Source organism: Rhodnius prolixus, unplaced genomic scaffold (genome assembly GCF_049639745.1).
Source record: "Rhodnius prolixus isolate KJV_2025 unplaced genomic scaffold, Rpr scaffold_8, whole genome shotgun sequence".
Taxonomy (NCBI): Eukaryota; Metazoa; Arthropoda; class Insecta; order Hemiptera; family Reduviidae; genus Rhodnius; species Rhodnius prolixus.
Genome location: NW_027411593.1, coordinates 31,538,366 through 31,557,888, shown reverse-complemented (window position 1 = coordinate 31,557,888; position 19,523 = coordinate 31,538,366). Strand labels below are relative to the sequence as shown.

Genomic DNA, 19,523 nt, shown 5'->3' with positions numbered 1-19,523 from the left:
CAGCCTCCCACGTAGATCTTCTCTGCGCCCCACCTGAGAAACACTCAGCACAAGAACTAGAGGATGAGCACACCACTCTTTGGGAGAAATGAGTGAGGTACGCCGCTGTATCATCAGTACTGAGCCGTCCTTCGGCATTCTCTTCCAGCACAATAAAATATTCAATTTTTTATGCTCTTGTTTCATCTTTAGTGTATTTATTTTTATTTATTTTATTTTTATTTTTTTCTTTAAAGATGCAGCGTACACACGCACCTAACTAGAGGCGTGTGCCTTCCCCATTCCTAGCCCGTACAAACACAGATTAGACTTGTAGCAGTAATCTAGCATCCTCTTCTGACATCCTTTTGAATATATATACATATACATGTTACTTATATTGACATAAATTGAGTGACCACATTACCAACAACCAAGACTTCTTCAAGTCCAAAGAACTGGAATGAACCATTACAAACGGCTCTCTTGCACCGCAATCCAACTATAAATTGATACATTAAAACTTTATTAATACATTTTCAATCAGATTTAAATTAATTAGGAAGTAATGCAGTACTTTCCTCGTTGAACTGTACGAACCTCAAACCACAATACTTCAAACTAAAGTGAAAGATTTTTTCCACGAAGAAAACCACTAAAAAATTACTTTAAATTAACGAAAAAATATTTCAAATAAAACTAATATAAAGTAAAAGTAAAGTAATGCCTATTTTTACTGGCGGGCTTTGCGTGCAACAACCAAATTAGGTGTCGTGGAGGAAGGCGACCAGCGAACGTACTTAACTGCAAATTCTTTTTATTAACCATTAAATAAAATCCAAGGCCTAGAACAGAAATCGAACCCAGTACCACAATACTTCTTAGCTTTGCGGCCCTCGCCTCTAACCTCTCGGCTATAGTGGCGCCTATAAATTTATCTGTGGAATTATCGTACTAAATTCAAAGAAAGCCATGAATGTCTTCAAGGAAATATTCCTACAAAAAAACTGCTCTGCAATGTCTGCAATTTACTTAGTAAAGTCGGATAATTGGCCGATTTTCATTCAATAATTTGATCTCTAACAATGTTTTTAATGATTTTTAACAATACTTAGTGATATTATAAACTTCTTGAAGTGGAGGTCTTTCTTATAAAGTAATTGTTTCTCCCAAAAAAATACCAAAAAATTAACTCTGTAGATAATTAAGAGCAAACGTGATGGTTAGTGGATTAAACTGGAATGAATTGGTTAAGATTATCAAATGATCGCATTAGATAAACCTTAAATATTACTGTAAAACAATTTGAATTTTTAGGACTAACTAAGGATTTATATTTTACAAGTCATAAGAAATGCATTGCCCAGATTTGTAAAAATTAAATGAAATAAAGTATAGTAAACATTTTTGGAAAGAATCGTTTAAGAATTAATAAAAGTTTATTTATATATTTAGATCAAACAGCAGATTATTTGCTAAAACATAGCCACAGACATAGATATTGTCAGGAATGTAATAATTCTGAAGTGCAAGGAAAGTAATAACTAGCACAGTGCTCAGAGTACTGGATTTCCACGCCGAAATTCCCAGGGATATACCTAGCTGTCTGTTGTGAGATTTTCTCTTCAAAATTCTCTTACTGTTCATGATCTGATGATAGGCAGCCTGGTCTGAAACCAGTGAAAACTGATCAAAAGCCACAAAACTCAGAAAGGAATTACTCCTGGAATTCAAAATAATGATTCTGCTTGATGAGAATATGTGATATTGTGGATCAATTTTGTCCATTGACCTCCCAGTTCTTATTTGTCTAGGCGTAACATCCATCTGCAAGATTGTAAATTATGCCAGGTTGTTTTTGAGACCTGCTAGTAGATATCGTTTAGTATTTATCCAAAAATGACATTACAACACTAAGTAGATTAGTGTTGGTAGTGAAGGAGTCGTCCTCAGCGGAATGAGAATCATTTAGTAAAAAAGTCCATTTAGACGCTATTAAAGTCGAGAACTGGTAATATTTTTGCACAGTTGCGGGAGACTTTTTACATTGTACACTTGTGATTTTTGAAGCAGGATAATGGAATAAATTGCCACCGATATAGCTATAATTAATTAAAAATAATTGTATTTTTTGAATTATCTAGTTTTTAAAAAAATAAAAACTAACCAAATATCAATGAAATTGTTTTGTTAAAGAGCAATAACAAAGAGAACTATTGTAACACTCCATTACCGACAATTAGTCTTAGTTTCTAGTTTCCCACATACCTGATTTATATACTTCTTTTCGGTATAACTTTTGATATGGGTCGACAACTAGATTTTTACCTTGCTTATAACCTTTGTTTTGTAAGAGCAAAATAAAATAAAAAAAAATTCTCTGTAACTAGCACGCACATTATAATGGACGATTGTGTACTGAACGGTTAAACTATCTGGAATAATCATTAGAAGTGTTACAGAATTTCTTAACGAAAATAATGTTGGATGTAACAAATATCTGGTAAATTTTACTGAAATAGACTAAATAAAAATGAAAGTAAAATAATCACAAATCTTAATACTATACTTAGCAATTGCAAATTTGAAAAATAGAACATATTTTATTTGATTTTAAATTAGAAAGAAACAGAAATCTGCTGTGAACTTTCTCACACCACTTTTTACCGTTTTTAACTCATACATTTTCCTATGCTCCAAATATTTGAATCATATTTGTTATTAACATGTTGCAGTTGATTTAGCTGTACAACAAAATGAAAGAACACATTACAGGGCATCCTATTCTATCTTAGAACCACCCTTCATACGTATTTTCATAGATAAAAGGTAAAAATAAAAGTTATAGGTACTATGTGCCTAAAGGCAGAATTAGAAAACAGAAAAAAATAGAAGCAGTTTTTGAGAAAATATTAAAATACTGAAAGATTCATTCAGCAAAATGGTTTTGACCAAAACATTATGTTCGCATCCTGTGGTGACTTGAATTTCTGTAACAATTTCTGCTTTTTTGATTTATATTTATATACTTTGCAGGCCAATTTGTAAAAGCCACTTTTTGCTTTTCTGTGGGCCTTAAAACAAGTATTTTCAGTTTTAGTTGGACATTCTTTCAATTTTTATCTAATTGACATGAATTAAGAGAGGGAATAAATGTTGGTTACTAAAATTCGGAATTCAAAGGCAATTACTCAAGCGGAATCACTTTTTTTGAGATTTTCTCTTAAATAGTTTCTTTGATTTTCTTTAAATTCCGTTTTCACATTTCCTGCTCGCATTGAGAGTGATTGGCCTGTAAGGTTTGGTGAAATATATGAGACAGAAACGAAAGAAAAGAACGATTAAATATTTAGAGCTTGAAAAAATGTATGGGTTAGAATAGCAGTTGGAGAAAGCTTAAACAAGCATGAAAATTAATATTTAATTCATTTATTTAGAAACATAATTAAAATCCGTTTTTGCCGTTTAGTTCAAGAATAAAAGCTAATAAAACCAGAAAGTGAACCATACAAAGAAAAGAATCACAAAGGAAAAAAAGTTTTTGTGATTGACGTTAATTTAACAATCTCCCTTGGAAAAATAAAAATAGATTCCTAAAGTACTCGAATCTAGTAAAACAAGACAAAGGAAAAAGTGGATAGATTAATGTATCTCAATTGGTTATCCGTAAATAATCGCTATCCTTTGTAGAAGAGAAGAGATACAACAAGATAGAATAGATGAGATTGAATATACAAATAAGGAGAAGAAAGAAAATGGAGAAGTTAGTTGGAGATGGGAGGATGAGAAAAACACAAAGGGGAAGAAGGCAAAACGTTAACAAGGGGAGGTTGCGCCCTCCCCTCTCGGAGCGGTAAGCAAGCAGTACGAGTTTATAATTTATGTAATGCGTGCCAGATGGGCAGTTCTGGAGATTAGTGGAGATGTAACAAGTGAGCTGGACCACGAAGAGATGTAAGGTACAAGGGGAGAAGGGGCAGATCAAAGGTGAGGGTGCTGACGGGGCTTACAGCCTCCAACACGGCCATCTCAATTCATAAACACTTATATTTTGATAACTTTATTGCAGTTTTATGGAACTAGCATGAGAGAACCATGGTAAGATTTACACTATTCTTTTAAGAACCCCATTAATTATGTAGCCAATAAAGCAGGAAAATTTATTATTTCTTTACAAAAGAAGCTTTTAAACTTAATAAATCACTCTGACTTTGGCAGATACTTTTTGTAATCTGGACCTCTTATTTCTTCTTAAAAATTGGATCTTATAACAAAACAATTTTCAATTAGCACTGTCCAAAATTATCTTCAACAACCATAACGCCTGCTTCATCGTTAATGGCACAAATATAGGATAAATACAAGATTAACGATTAAGAAACTCCTGTACGATTTCAAATGACCTCAGTGAATTCTTTTAATCAAGTTAACTTCATTTTTCATATTTGATTTCAAAGACTTGTTATGAAAAAGCTCAATTCATGTAAATATTATACAATTTACGAAAAATTTCCATAGACTAATAATTAATGTCATTGCCTTAGATTGTTATAAATGTAACCACTATAATATATAATTACTGTATGAGTTACTGGGACTGTTGGCGCCGCAATCTCTCATTTACATTCTTCATCACAGGGTGAGATTGATTCAATTTAATAATTAAATTAATAATTATTTATACCTGTTATAAACTATAATAATGTTGTTAAACTATTAGTAATTAAACATTTGTTTTGGATTAGATTTAACAAAATTTTATTTGTATTTAGTAAAACAACAAATAATCGGCTCTTAGGTTCAAGTTGGATGCTGAATAACTGAACTGTCGATCGTATTAGAGGTGGCGATCTGCGGAAAAAAACGTGTTATAAACTTTAGCAGCTGATTTAAAAGTAGAAGACACGATAGTAGATTGTATACATTATTGTATATCCGTTAAAAAACAAAATAATTTGAAAATTCTGTAGTAATTCGGTATTCTATGAAAGATAATACACGTTTATGTTAATAATACATGTTTAGAAGATAAGAATGCAATTTGAGAGATAATATCGAACTGTAGGGAAGGGATTAGCTATGCGGTTAGCATACTGGACTCCCACGCGGAGGTCCCGGGTTCGAATCCAGCAGCTGACCCTTAGATTTTCTCTTCCTAGGAGCTTCTTACAGCTCACTGTCCGGTGATGGACAGTGTTCTCTGTAACGAGAGAACACTGTCCGGAGGCCGGCAGTGCACTGGAAAAAGCTCCGGGCGCTAATAACCTCAGCTGTTGATGCGCAAAAAAAAAAAAAAAAAAAAAAAAAATATCGAACTGTATCGATCCGTAGAGAGATTCAAGATCGTTTCGTTTTCAAACTCTGCGAGATCATATTTTGGGAAATTAAGTAGCAGATAAAACGAAGCTAGTTTAAATACGCTGAGATCTGTGCAAATGAGCTTCTCATCTAGTGTTAACTTATGTTTCTACTTTTGTACAGGCAACATTTACCAAATATTGGTTAATTTCGGCCGTACCATCGTTACCAGACGAACGCGGAAAGGTGCGTATCTCCATCTGGCAAAACTTTTAATTGTAACTCATACTACGTGGATGCCTGGAGTCTAGAAAGCCTGTGATTGTGAGCATGGCTGATAGCTGGAATGCAATACAGTCAGACCATTTTACATCTGCAGGACAAGCCAGACTATCCTCTCTGTTTATTTAATTCAGGTAAACTATACGTTCAAAGAACAAAAAAACCATCACTTCATCTGTATCCATTGGGGTTAGAAAATTTTGTTTTTAGGAAAACCAAATTTGTTTTCTCGTCACAATTTCTGCGCCTCTAATGCTCAAACGCATGAAAACTACGTATTTCTATTTCCTGGGGATACAAAACTGTGGTTCAGCCTTGTCTATATTGCTTTCTAGATTAGAATTTAATTCTATTATTTAAATGACACCAAACTGGAACAAAATTACCAAAACAAATGTGTAATTATTAAATTCTGTGAACTCTTACATTAATTTTGAAAGTAAATTTAATATTGAATTTTGCATTTATATCAGTAATAATTTAAATTAATTTAATAATATAATGAAGCATATATTTTTAAAAGGCACTTCCTAACATCTAACGTGGGTTACTTGTTTATATAATAAAAACGAACCAAATCCTCTAACAGAAAGAGAGGGGTAAAGGTTGCGAATAAATTACTGAACCTGAATAACACCTTCGAACGTTGAGAAAACGTTCTGCAGCTCGCAAGAATATTCAAAAGCTTTCTCTATTATATAATTTATGCAATAGAAATATCAAAAGCCGCTTTTGCTTTTTTAATGTTTCATTATTAACATTTGATCTGATTGACCTAAGTAATAATAAGATTTGGTACGCCTATCAATCCATAAAATAAAAATGTATTCGATTGGATTGTTTTCATAAATCTTGTTTTTGTGAGAAGAAGATTTGTGGAGGAAAAGTGGAGATTATTCTATTCAGAAAATAGAATAATTTGGACAGAATAAAATAATGTAATTAAGGCATCAAGAACTTTAGAGTTTTCCAAGGATCTTAATCAATGTTTCCTCGTTAAAATGTTTTAAAGTGATTAAGGAATGGTTTAATCAGTATAAGAAAGTGGGCTTCCTAATTCAGAACAAACACCTCTGAACTATTTTCTTGGATGACGACTAGTAGTAATAGCCAGTGCAGGTGGCTTTGGATTTTATGATAAAGAAATTAGAGGAGCTTTTTAATCTTATTGGGCTGTGAGGTATTAAACAGTTGTGAGAAAACAGAGTATAGATGATATCTAGAAAGAAGAAAATAATTTAGATATAAAGTGAAAGAAATGGAATAGAATTTGAATTGAAAGAAAAGCAGTGGTAACGCCAAGATGAAGCCAACTGTCAAGGAAAGCAATACGAATGTTACTCACTTCCATATTTCCAAAAATTTTCCAATGCACAATAGAATTATTATTATTTTAAATAAAAGTTACAATCTCTCAATAAAATTAAAAATAGTTTAATAAAATAAATATTATTCGTTTACCTCCTATTTACTTTAATTCTCTTTATTACTTCTTTATTGTACCTGTTGTTACAAATTTTGGATATCATCTCTCTGTACACAGCAACTTCAATCTATTTACAGTACATTTACAGAGATTATTCGTCCATAAATCAGAGTATTACATCAATTAATGCAAGTACAAATATTATTTCTAATTAAAGTAAAATAAAAACAAGCAAAGTTAAAATAAATCCAGAGGAAAGGAACTAATCTAAGAAGTTCACTTAGTGGATTAGCTACATTTTCCTCTCTTTTTATGCAATTGTTTGGTTTACAGATAAACAACTTTTGCGCTGTTATCTATTTAAATAATCTCTCTGAGCTTCTTAATTAATTAAAACTTGTAATTTAATCCTCTGAGCATTAACTTAATTTAACTAAGCACTATATTAAATAAGTTCTAGGCTAAACTTTTTCAAAACAGATATTAATCCAGGCGGTGGAACACAGTTTTAGGGACTTTGACCATTGGCAATTTTACGAAGCACCTTATTTGTAAAATGAATCCAGCACTCTTAACTAACTAGTAGCAAAACAAAAGTGAAATTTTTTATACAAATTTAGAAAATGTATTTATGATTTCTGCAGTTTTTTTCTGAATGAACAAGGAGCCACAGAGTGAAGGTTGAAATTGGTTATTTTTATTTACTAAGCAGCTCTTGGAGTAATTGCAATAATTGATTGTATGCCTCAATTTGCTCATAAGTTTTTTCAGGATTTAATTCTACTGAACCATTAATCATTATTAGTTTTCTTTTTTGTTTCATGAAATCTTTGTATCCGAACTTTTTCTGTAACTACTTATGGGCACTTAGTAGGATATTTTGCAAGAACTTCCTTTCTTATTCAAGCATGAAGGATGCTTACATTCAAGCAGCTACATTGGCAGTGCATCTTTTCTTGATTATGCATCAGTGTGGAGCTATAATAGTACATAATCATTTAACTAATATAGTGGCAAGACCACTAGTACTTCCATATAATATTTATTATCCGAAGAAATAAGAATCTACCATTTGTGCGCACAAAATGAGATAGTTTAATACAAAAGGATAAATTGAGAGGGAATTTTTATATTGAACATTTGTGTCACGTTTATGTGTGTGGGCTAGCAATGAGATTTTTTTGAATAATCGTGAAAATAACGAGCATAAAGAAGATAAAATTGTTAAATTTACGTCAAGTATTAGTAAACATATCCCACCATACAAAAAGAGAGTAAAAGAAATGTTTTATGAACATTAATATGTTAATAATAAAAAGAAAATAAAGAAGACAGGTTAAAAAACAACGAGAGAACCTAGAACACAGAATGAGGATGATAGTTATAATAAAGAGAAGGTAAGGTTGTTAACTATAGCAATAAAGTTGTCGGGTCGCTTTTATCTTTAGTTAAAATACATATCAAGAGAAACTGTGGATATGTGCGTGTTTGCGCGTGTGTATGTCGTAGTGGAAACTGTTGACAGAAATGTGAAGTATATCTTGAGGTTTAATGATTGATGATGTCAAGTAATACCGGAGGGGCCCCTGTAAACAGGGTGGTCCCTCCAACAGCCCTTTACGTATACACCCCGCAGTCATTTGTTCTCGATCTGACCACTTCTCCTTCACGTTCCTAGAATATTTTGTCCTTCAAACTATAAAATAAAATTAAATGGCCTTTACCTCGAAATATTTTTATTTTTTAGTGTGTAACTAACATAAATAAATAAGCGTAAAAATACTCAATTAAATCTAAGAACTTGGTTATAATTGAGCAGTTATAATCCATGTTAATAAAACTAGCAAGGCTTAATGGAGCTTTACAGGCAAATTTGATGCTTCTGTACAAACACAACGTGAGTAGTAAAGCCATTGTTAAAACTTACATGAATAAAACTCCCCAATTAAAAGAAATTGGAAGGATGCTAATCCAAATTCAGTTCATCTCTAAGGAAGGCGCTGGAAGAGCTGGGTGCCGGCAGTAGGGAAGTCCACTCCCTTTGTGTAGCACCCTCTTCCCTCCATAGGATGCAAAAGAACTAAATCAGACATATCCGGCTTCCAGCTTAAAAGCCAAGGTGAATATCGCACTAGTCAAATCAGAATCCATAGCTGGCCTTACTTATGGGAAAGACTCTTTCAGTACCCTTCTATGACAAATAGAGATTATTGTTTATGTATACCAGTGCCACTTCTAGGAGCTCTATCTGATATTGTTAAACATTTTTTAATTCCCAAGTAATTCTTCCAATCTGTTTCTACATTTTTAGGTTGATTTCTATAGAAACGAAATAAAGAATTATGCAGAAAATTATTAAAAAGGAGGTTTTGTTTCTTAAATATAACCTTGATCCTTCGTGACTGACAACCCTCAGTAATATGGGTCAGCAATAAAAAAAAATCAAGGGTGCGATTGACAAATCGATAAATACAAATATCTGTATTTCTATAACACTTTACATTAATAGTAGTAAGATAATTTTTTAATAAATAAAATATAACTATAATGAATGATACACATAAACATTTTAGTAAATTTACAATATATCAACTAAAAATAGATAAATATTATTCTTAAAATAGATTTTATAAATGATAACTGATAGGAAAGTTCATTATAGATCAACATTATGATGCAATTTTGGTGGAATCTTTCAATGAATTAACGAAAATATCGCTGAGATACATTCAAAAGAATTTTTAGCCAATTTTGGTCTCAATTATTTTCGATAACAATAATATCTTGGATACCTTATTTAAACTTTGTTACTTTCTTCTTAAGAATATTTTAAGAACATGTGAACTCCTTCGCTCTTCACAGATCTTACTCTGTCCTCAAGCCTTTTCAGGTTAAGTGATACACTACCAAATTTTCACACGCCATTCTACAACTCGGAATTTCATTAAAATATATAAACCCTTCCTGCCGATTATTATGATTATGCAGAAAATTGTACTCTAGAATGAAAATATCCATCCTCTCTCCCCAAAGAGTTCCTTTAATCGATTTGTTATGAAAAACTATCTCCTATAAAAGTTGTAGAGCAACACTAGTGCAATGAAGATAAAAAGGCTTGCATAACATTACCAGTATATTTGAATATACTGAGCTCTAAATTGTCAATAAACTATAAGTTCTTTGAGAGCTTCATTTGATAATTTCCCTACAATAAAATAAAAAAAAAACATTACTTCAAAATCTACCTTCTAAGGACAGTCACATCTTTTAGTTAACAAATCCTGTTAATTAGTTTGTTCTGACAAACTTTCATCAGACTTCTCTTATATTAAAAGTTATGTTTTAATTTCTGGGTTTTACTTGACTTTTTTTTTTGCCACGTCACCAATTATTTTAATTTGTATAATATTTTATTACTAGCATTTATTAAGTTCAAACTCAACTATAACACTTTTTATGCCATCAATCAGCAATTGTTTTTTTCTTATAATTAAAAAAAAAGAAGAGCAATGTTTAGTATGATTCCAATCAACTTATTTCTTTCAAACCGGAGTGAAAATTGAAAATTATTGACCTCCCTTCGTTAAATAAAAATCCTTTGATTTAATGAACCAGGGTATTCTAAGAAATTTCCCAAGTAAATCCAGTTGTGAAATAAATGAATTATCTCCTAATCCAATGAGAGTTTTATGCTGCATAACAAACTGAGCGAGCATTGTTTTTATATTGTCTTGGTTTTTAAGTGAAACAATGTAAAAAATCTAGTTAATAAGTTAACAGAAAATCACATTTAAAACATCAGTTATGCAAGCTTCAATTCGGCATGTTTGGATTTAGTAAAATTAAAATTGCTCCTTAACAATCAAGAATGTAAATATTAATAATAAGTCATCCTTCTTCCGCTAGTTTTTGGGGAAATACCAGGCAGTATTAAATGAAATGAAAGTCAGTAACATTAATTTATTAAGTGACAAGTGAAAGGATGGGGTAGAAAAGTGGGAAAAGTAGGCACCAGGCTGTCTGGTATAGCAGACCTTGTGTCACTTTCTAGTTTTTGAACCACCACCACCACATGAGGCATTACTGGACATCTGTGAACTATTTGCACCGGCCTCTTATTGTCTGCTTTTCTTTAAAATCTGGACAATATTGCTACTTATTTTTTCGGTTTTAGTGATGCCGACATTTCATCCCTTTTCAAACAGTTGTCCGAGTTCACAAGCTTTACTAATACCAAACATTTTATTGCATCTTGGACCTTTATCTCCAACTAAGGGTGAAAAAAAAATGAGGTTAAACTAGGAATTAGGAAGGTTTTGTGTAGTATTTTTCTTTTGAACAAAAATATTTTCTTCAGCTGTTCCTGATTTGGCAACAATTATGTTGACTTAGGTCGGCTTACTTTGTTGTGTTTCAGATACTTGGTTCTCTGAAACTAAGTTATTTCTCCGTTTGGCACGTTTGGTTTTAAATAAAGTTCATATTACTTACTTTTGTAAGAAACGTCCAAACTTTCTTGAACTGTACTTTACTATTCTATTCTAAAACAATCTAATTTTATCAAACGAATTTTATTAAAGTAAGTTAGGTTAGCCTTAGTGTTTAAGGAAATTAGGAGGACCCATATCTTACTTCTTTTTGAATATATTATTGTATGGGTCTGTCATCCAGAGATGGCAGTAGTTTAGGGAAGAGGACTAGCCAATTCTTTCGGGATCTTAGGAGTCCTGGGATATGCTAGTCTCCACTGAATCTCCAAATTCACACATCCTTATAGACTCTGCTAAGGCAGTTGATATGTGCATTTAGCAGTAACACTGAGACAATTTAGCTTCCTTCCTTTAACTACTTGTTTCGAACACTAAACAGAGATTTTTTTATATCATAAGTTCGAAATTATGAGAAATTTAAGCAAAGTATTCATACATTAGCTAAACAAAACTGTCCACGTAGCCCAATCGGTTTTTGGATGTAACTCGAAAAAAATCGGAAAAATCTACCTGGAGAGTTAAGGGAAGATTTTCTCAAAAAAAGCTAGAACATTTTCTTTAATTTTAGATGGCAAACTGCAGATACCTTATCCTATGAATTTTGGTGAAAATATTTTTCAGGAATAAATGGTTACAGCAAGGATGAGCACAATTAATTCCTTAAATCTAAATTAAGTAAATCATAAAATCTTAATAAAGTATCCAAAATATCCAACTGCTAACTGCTTGTTCCCTCTCTAATTTTCCCGTGTTTTGATTGTGGTTTATCTGTTTATTTTGGAGCACTCGAAACAAAATAATGTGTTTGATGAATTGTTTTATATAATTTATCTTCGGGATCCCCAGGGACGCTCACTTCATCCAGTCAAATATATCTTTAAACTGGCTCTTCCCAACATTTTCCGCCGCCAAAACTTCTTTGAATCTTTCCAATTCCGAGAGCTTTTAAATTTCAAAGTTTCTTCATTTCAAATCCAAATCGCATTCCCCTCATACCCGCTCCTGTTCTAACCAATACATTCCTTCTCATTGACAGAATCGTATGAGAAATTCTTTAAATCTATTTTAAATAGACATATATAAAATTGAACACTTCAGTGCCCAAAGACTATAATACTGTGTTTGTAAAAGTCTGACATACATGGATGGGTTTTTAAACTCTAAAAACCTGATCAGTTAGAAAAATAACATTTCTCTACTTTAGTAAAAAGATAGTATTGCTATCATTTCAAAGCTATTGTATTGAGTTTACTCTAGCAATTCAAATTTTGAGATTAAAAAGAGATTTAAGCGCAAGGTCTAGGTATGATGTATGAATGAGTGGTCAGCAAGTCTTAAAACTCGGAAATCGAACTCACGATGCGTTCGAACTTAATATTTGGTTTTGGTATACGATAAGTCCTGGTTGAATGTTGGCGATCAAAATCCACCATCCTGGAGTAACTACTTTAGTGATTTTTGTTTATTAACTTTTTTAAAACACACTTAAAAACGCTCTAATGATTTTATATTACCTTGGTGGAACTTAAAGTTTGTAAAAATATCAATTAGAATATACTTAGACACAATATAAGTACTTCGAAATAGTTCATGTTAGATATGTTGCACTTTTTTCCTTAAAAATTGGTTAGGAATTTCTCTAATTTGACTGTTTAGCAAGAACAATGAGAAAAGCAAATCTCTTTCAGCAGTGAGAAAAAATAAATTGAAAGTTAATAAACTCGGGGTAAATTAGGAAGAAATAGCATGGAATAAGGAAATAAAAAGGATAAGTAGAATCAGAGAAGGTAAAAGATAACGGTGGCAGAGACTGGCGACAGGCTGTCTGCCAGCAAGGGTACCGCTAACTCTAACACCTGTAAAGGATTTACCCTCAACCAACTATTAACAATAATACAATACTCGCTTCCTTTCACCACATAATAAAATCTAGTTATATAGACTTTGCAGCACAATATGACTCTTATTCTTGACCTAAGTTTAAATTTTACCAACTATATCAATGTAAAGACAAATAATTTTTATTCTTTCAGACATGCCAGTAACTTTATTTACTTATATTTCTTATATTACTTAAAATTTAAACTATGATCGGGAATGGAGCCCAATATCACAATACGTAATAGCTAACTATAACTGCGAATAAACACCTATCAAATTTATTAAGAACTTTTATATTCAAAAAATTCTTAAACCATTTTTTTTGTTGGCTTAGCAGTGAGAAGAGTAAAAAATAGCCAAATAACTACTTTCGTTCAACCTAATAAGAATCATTACCAAATTTGCAGTCAATTACATTGCCTCCGCTTTAATAAAAACAATCAGATATGTCTTTCATAGTATTGATAGAGAAGGTGAGCTTCTACCAATAGTTTCTCGTTCAACAATGTCAATGACTATTTAAAAGTTTTTCATAATAAAGATAAAAATGTAATAATATATAAATATTTGAAGTATAACTACACATTAATTATAAAACTATAATGACTTGCAGAATGTCAGGTTTTTTCGAATTTGCTGAGATAGTTGTCTTTTTGTTTAGTAGTTAAAAATTAACTGCCAAAAATACTGTAGAGTCTAAGTCTTAAGGCAGCAACTTGAAGAAATTGAAAATAATTATTACAGATTCTCTAATAATTGTTACAGTTCAGTAATGAAGGAAAAAATCTATTATCAAGATACTGTTCGTCCGCAGAAAATGAATACAAGACGACACTTAACATTACCATTTGATTCCTTTTTATAGACACGATATACAATATTGATTTAATTCCTCTACGGTCATTGTAGCGGATTTTCGGCCAAGTAACCATAGAAAAATGTATTCCTTTTCAACGAAGTTTTAAATAATTATAATAAAACAGAAGGATGAATATCCAAAACCGGTCAGCAATAAAAGAAAGAATGGTGCTACATCTGGCAGATTCTCTAGAAATGTTTGGCATAATCCTAATTGCGCATGATAGAGTGAGAGGAGTTTAATTTATTTTATATTTTTCACAAGAATTCAGTTGAAAGAATTTATATTTAAAATAATGAATAAATACATGTGAGAATTCCTTTTATTATGTAACAGTAGAATTTATTATGATTAAAGAAGTTTTAAAAAATACAAAAACATTTATCAGAAAAGAAAGTTGCAGGATTCTCAAATAAAATTTATTGTAAGAGATTTATTTAGAAAAATCAAGAATTTTTTTTATATTAAATGTAATCATATTTTGTTCTAGAAATATAATAGATTAGAAAAAAAAGAAGACCTTTCGAGTAGTTAAAGAAATCTTTTTTGTCCAGGAATTCGACGAGCGGCAGCCCAAACAGGTTTGTGGAGGAAACGTAGAGGCAGGTTTGTTACTCCAAGGGGACCGAGACTATTAAACTAGCTATAAGAGAAGAGTCAACTCCAACTTAAGAGAACAACTCTCAGAGAAACTATATAGTGTTACTTTTATTCTATTATTATTTTGCAATGTATAAATACCAAGAGTATCTCTTCCTAATAAGACCAGCGAGAGGAAGTAAGAGGTCTAACCAGACAGCCTGGTGCCGACTTTGCTTTACCTTTTTACAACCATAGTCAAGCATATTTCTATTGTTTCCAATAATAAAACATGTGCAAACTCTACTAAGACACCTCTTTTTCAATGGGAAATACACTTTTATATTAGTAGGTGTCTGACCTGAATTTCTTGAAAATTACCCACAATGTTCTCTTTTCTTTCAAATCTTAAAAGTTTATTCCTCTTTTTTGAGAGATATGATAAAAGTTGATTTCAGTATGAGTGAATTTGGAATTTTTTTTTATAAAAAAAATAATATAGACTGAAAAAAATGACCTTTTTTTTTATTACTTTTATACTATTCTAAAAGTAATAAATAACTTTCTTCAAACATGGTTTTACTTAATATAACTTAGTTTCAATAATAATACGTTAAAATGTAAATGTGACCTTCAAGCTCTTTAGAAGATTACGTTAAAATCAATTTTATTAAGAAGAATTTCTTTGAATAGAACTACATAAATACTGAATAAAAAATAAATAAGAATACTCTACTCCGACTTTCAGATCCTACAATTCTCAATGTAACTTACACATTGTCTTCAAAATTCAAATAACTTCAAACAACTTCAAATAAAAACAAGTATTAATTTAAATATTACTTAACTAGGTGTACAGTCTAGGTGAACTGGCCTCCCAACAATTCCTCTCCAAGTAACTATCTCAGTCTTGAACTTTTCATTTTCAATCGTTCCTTTCGATTTTACACAAATCATCTTCCAATTCTATACTCCAGAACTTCCTTAAGCGTCCTCTCTTGTTATTCTCATGACCATTTTCTCATCTGGTAGACTTTCTACATGTCCAAGCCAGCTTATTTTTCTTGATTTAATGATACGTACTATACCTTTATGACCAATTAGATCGTCCAGTACTTTTTGGGACTAATCAGCCAAGTACCTTACGTACATACTGGCCTGAATATTCATTTGCCTCATTATTCATTTGAGTATTAGTAAATGAAAATTTAAAAAATTCACTCTGCTATAATTTCTGGCATATGGCTCACTTTAAACTTTGAGCAAAACACTGATTTCAGTTTTAGAGGTCAGTTTCAGCCCATTAAAACACATAAAATTACTTTACTAGATCCAGAACGTTCTTAAAATAACTTTTCTCGAAAAGATGTTCTAAAAAAAATTATTTTGGTCGGTAAATAGTGTACGAAGTTTGAAGGAAATGGTTGTAGGCTTTTATAGAGAACATTCCTTATCTCAAAATTCTATTCTATAAGATTATAATAAGTGATTTAGTTCATATTTGAAATTCTAACGCTTTTAATATTAACAGGGAATAACAGCTGCCAGAGAACATCCTCTTCTGGGGGAAATCCCGCGATAATGTTTCAAATAAATGGACAACTTCACTTTATTTTACTCCGAACAAGGGAGGAGCATTGCTTAGTTGTGTCATTTAGCGCAGCGCGAACAATCAGTACCTAAAGCCTTTTCGGTCTATTTCTTTCGCTTCCTGACTATTTCAGCTCAACGCCATGCTTTGTATCCATGCACCATTCAAGCTCAAAGGGCAGATGTACGTACCGGCTTTATATCTAAGAGATATGCCTGAAGGTAAGATAGGTAAGTGACGATAGAAATGTTAACACTAGTTTTCTTAGTCAGTACCATGAGAACCTAAAGTTTCTTGCTCATTTATAGAAGACTGTGGACAAATGGTTGGAAAATCTCAAAACGAGGAGATATTTTTGGTATTCAATAACTGACAGATTTAACTGCTCTATTGATAGTGATGCAACAGCCAGGATAACTCATTGGGTCCACATACACAACGGCCTTTCTTATTTTTCAGAACAATATTTCTGCTACTTATTCTGTTTCGGCTATTCTCCCTCGAGATTGGAATTTCAACTTAAACACTAATGCTTTTAGAAATGAATGTAATATAAATGTTTATATAACTATACATTTATAAGTAGATAAATAGAATGTGTAGACAATGCCGAACTAAATTTAGTTCTTTTTAATTGAAACTTAAAACGCATGCAATGTAAATGTACCCAGTTACCGAAATAAATTACCTCTAGTTGTTGGCAACGGAAAAAACACTTCTCTAAGGCAGTAATATATTTTTATTTGTAAAGTTGGCCAAACTTTAACCTCAGAATTTTGAAAAACAACCGATAAAACGTAAATATGTTTCGAAAACTCGAAATTTAATGAAGTATGAGTTAAAAATCTTGTGAAATTAAGGTAAGAGAAAGCCGTATGAGTGTTTACCCAGATTTTTTAATTTGCAAATTCTCAAGGATAAAACAATCCAAAAGTATAAGCGTAAAGAACCCCCATTTAAGTTGAATATCCAAGTATCCGGTATGGTCTAGTGGCTAGGATACCTGGCTTTCACCCAGGAGGCTCGGGTTCGATTCCCGGTACCGGAATATTGCTTTTTGTTCCTCTATAATATTTACTATTATATTTGTTAATTTAGTAATAAGGTATTTCAAGAGTTTTATCAATTTTTTTTTACTTTCCGAGGCTTAATTTAGAAACATTTTCGTCGCATAACTCATTGGATATTGATAGTAAATTTTTAATTGTTTTCAAAGACAATCAGCAATTATCTCTTAACTAATAGCAAAACAAAATTTAAATTACAAGCAATAAAATAAAAAGAATAAACAAATTATTTACTTTAACTATGCCATGATAGTTATTTTAAATTAAGCTCTCAGTGCTCTATGCTTCTACTAAGCTAATAATAATTCTATTACTAAAGATGGCTTTTCATTTATTTTCCACGTACAATTTACTAAACAACGTAAGAATTAACATTTTATCTTCTTGATCGGATCAACTAGAGAAACTCTCGATGTAGTTGTTATAACACTCTCGGATGGTTTGCAAAGCTAAAGGTGATTCAGCCGATAGAAGTTTGAAGTCCTGGGCTCGCAGAAACTTTGAACCGTGGTGGCCAAAGTCAAGCAAAAATTTACGCCTCGCTGCTTAATTCCTTAATGGCTCTAAGAGAATGGAGAGCTGGCTGACCATATACTGCAGACTAGGAAGATATGTGTATGATGGGTCTAGTCCATGATATGATTATAGATTTTGCTTGATGAGGAAGAGATAAAGTTTTGCATGCTTTACACTTGTGAGGATCTGATTAGTACGAAATTCTTCAAGCAAATAGTAGAAATACCTACTTCACTGAAGTAACTCTCAAGCGGCTCTGTGGTTCGCTAGAAAGCAATAGGCTCGCAAATGTGCTCTTCAGTTTGGTCAACATTGTTTTACAAGGGGAATGTTCCAATAGATTCGTTTAGGTCGCAGTGACTGTAGGACGTTTGGCTTGCTTCCCCCCTTCATTTATGATATTCTAGAGACTTTTACCCTATTATATTAACTTGCTACATTCATGCGGCTCGAAATTGATTAAACTATCTTAGGGTAACTTGATCGTAGATACTTATTTGATTACGCAAACCATTAAAAATTTTTTGATATAAGTCTAAATTGAAGAGTACTCAAGCAGTTTACAGGATTATCTCTTCTAAGGAAAGTGTTCATCAATTTTTAAAATGTGAACTTTAGATTCAATTGAGTTTAACATATCTGATTGTGGTGAAAAACGTGAAACAGCTTTTAACTGCGAAGAAATTCTGCTTCCATTTAACCTGATGAAACTCCAAGAACATAATTGTAAATAATTTCATTTTTTCCAACGGAATAACAGAATATATTTACTAAGAAAATAATTATTAATTAAAAAAAAACATCTCCCTCGATCATACTAAAATCAATAACAAAAATCCTTTTAACATTTAAGACAATCAGTTATTAGAAAGTTGGTGTTAATATTTGTTTATAATTTAATGTTGGTACATGTATTTACTAATATAAATAAATAAAATTTAAAATTATTGAAACTTCATACAGAGTGTAACAAATTACAATAAAAATGTTTCTTAAAAATATTGAAAAATAATTTTATTGATATTTATGAACAATCTTTTGATTTTTTTAAATTTTGGATATTTAAATCGAATTGTTTTTGTTGTAAAGTTAATGCGAAACTGGGTTTAAACTTAATAAAACATATGCTACAAAAATGATACTGTTCAAACGTGACACTTATCAGTAAAGAATCATTTTTTTAACTCATTCAATTAAGAACTCCTTAATAATCAAGGGAATGTGTCATTAATTTGTTTTCCAAAGGTCAAGTGTAAAAGACCACACAAAAGACGAGAATAACGCCACTAACAAAGAGAAACTGCAATAAGTACAGCCCAACCTTTGATATAGAAACCATTAACTCATTGGCTGGACGCAAGGAACTAGTGGTAACTAAAATAGCCACTAGATTCCCTTTATGGCCAAGGTAATAAAAGAAAATTGAGTCTAATTAAACGCAATAACAATAGAGAATACTGATGGAAATGAAAGGCTTTTTCTATTGGTAAATAATTGGATTTTTGCCAAGATTTGCTCGAAAACACATACGATTCCTCTACACGCTCAAGGAACA

General features: G+C 31.6%; 1 long non-coding RNA gene and 1 other non-coding gene across 4 annotated transcripts; both read left to right on the top strand.

Annotated features, from left to right (window-relative positions):
• Window positions 1–3,434: 3,434 nt before the first annotated feature.
• Window positions 3,435–18,927, top strand: LOC141451198 (uncharacterized). Of its 3 annotated transcripts, XR_012456581.1 has the most exons (6): window positions 3,476–4,077; window positions 4,524–4,618; window positions 5,461–5,693; window positions 14,770–14,821; window positions 16,326–16,615; window positions 16,694–18,927. It is a non-coding gene; the product is annotated as an uncharacterized lncRNA (long non-coding RNA). The 3 variants fall into 3 exon arrangements; XR_012456580.1 differs by having other exon boundaries at window positions 3,437–4,077; window positions 14,770–16,615; XR_012456582.1 differs by lacking the exon at window positions 4,524–4,618 and having other exon boundaries at window positions 3,435–4,077; window positions 14,770–16,615.
• Window positions 17,362–17,433, top strand: TRNAE-UUC (transfer RNA glutamic acid (anticodon UUC)). Its single transcript has one exon. It is a non-coding gene; the product is annotated as a tRNA-Glu (tRNA).
• Window positions 18,928–19,523: the final 596 nt, after the last annotated feature.